General features: G+C 47.0%; 1 pseudogene across 1 annotated transcript; it reads left to right on the top strand.

Annotated features, from left to right (window-relative positions):
* The first annotated feature begins 561 nt into the window (after nt 1-561).
* LOC311598363 (T-complex protein 1 subunit epsilon-like) lies at nt 562-1,243 on the top strand (annotated as a pseudogene). Its single transcript has one exon. The product of its transcript is annotated as a T-complex protein 1 subunit epsilon-like (transcript).
* The last annotated feature ends 329 nt before the right edge of the window (nt 1,244-1,572 follow it).

The raw sequence follows: 1,572 nt of genomic DNA, 5'->3' as shown, positions 1-1,572 counted from the left end.
TCCCATCACTTGTATCATCAGTTTTCTCCCTCCTTCCAACCCCCACCCTATTCCCTCCCCTTGGTCCATGATCTCTGTCCCCACTTTATGGTCACAGGCTATCAAGTCTCATCTTGGTAGCCTGCGTATTCTTTCTTTCTTTGAGTGCCACAGGACTCCCCAGCAAGGGGAGGCCATCAAGTGTGGGACATCAGAGTTCATGTCAGAGTTAATCCCTGTTCTCCACATAACTCTGAAGAATGCCCTGCCTAAATGTCCTCAGTTGAAGAATGGATAAAGAAATTGTGGTACATTTACACTATGAAATACTACTCAGCTATGAAAAACAAGGAAATCCAGACATTTACGGACAAATGGATGAAAGTTTTTAAGGAAATGATTTTGTGTATAAATAAAGCTTACAAGAGACACAAGTTGTCAGAGCACCAAGGCTTCCTCTGTGTCCCGTCTCTCATCAAAGAATTGAATGATGTCCCGCGTCTGATTCCTTCTTCCCTTGTGGCTCTTACATACACCTTTCTTCGGGGCCGACCCTCATCCAGAGCTGGACTCAGCGATAGATGTTGAGCGGCAGATTGACAAGCTAATGGTTGAACTGTCCAAATCCCAGGATGATGAAATTGGAGATGATACCACAGGAGTGGTTGTCCTGGCTGGTGCCTTGTTGGAAGAAGCTGAGCAGCTGCTGGGCCGAGGCATTCACCCAATCAGAATTGCTGATGGCTATGAACAGGCTACCTGAATTGCTACAGACCACCTGGGCAAGATCAGTGATAGTGTGCTTGTTGACATACACAACCCTGAACCCCTGACTAAGACTGCAAAAACCATGCTGGGCTCAAAAGTGGTTAACAGCTGTCACTGACAAATGGCTGAGATTGCTGTGGATGCCGTCCACATTGTGTCAGATTTGGATGACTAGATGTTGACTTTGAGCTCATCAATGTGGAAGGCAAAGTGGGAGGAAGGCTGAAGGACACCAAACTGATAAAGGCTGTGGTTGTCGATAAGGACTTCATTCACCCACAGATGCTGAAAAAAAGTGGAAAATGCTAAGACTGAAATTCTCACATGTCCATTTGAGCCACTTAAACCAAAGACAAAGCACAAGCTGGATGTAACCTCTGTGGAGGACTCCAAAGCCCTGCGGGGATACGAAAAGGACAAGTTTGAAGAGATGAGTCCAGGTGCTTGCTCTGCCAGCATGAGGAACTGGGACATGCCCTTCTCCCCAGATTATTGAAGAAACAAAGCGGTCTCTCCACAATGCCTTGTGTGTCATCCGGAACTTCATCCAGACAACTGTGATGTGTATGGAGGAGGGGCACCCGAACTAGCCTGTGCTCTGACAGTGAGCCAAGCAGCAGACAAGTGTCCTACTCTGGAACAGTATGCCATGAGAGCTTTTGCAGATGCCCTAGAGGTCATCCCTATGGCCCTTGCAGAAAATAATGGCATGAATCCCATATAGACCATGACTGAAGTTCGAGCTAAGCAGGTGAAGGAGCCAATCTTGCCCTAGGGATCGACTGTTTGCACAAAGGCTCAAAGAATATGCAGTATCAGCATGTC

The sequence above is a fragment of the Acomys minous genome (assembly GCF_964271855.1).
Source record: "Acomys minous genome assembly, chromosome: 5".
NCBI lineage: Eukaryota > Metazoa > Chordata > Mammalia > Rodentia > Muridae > Acomys > Acomys minous.
The sequence above is the reverse complement of the archived record's forward strand: the minus strand, read 5'-3'. Positions and strand labels throughout refer to the sequence as shown.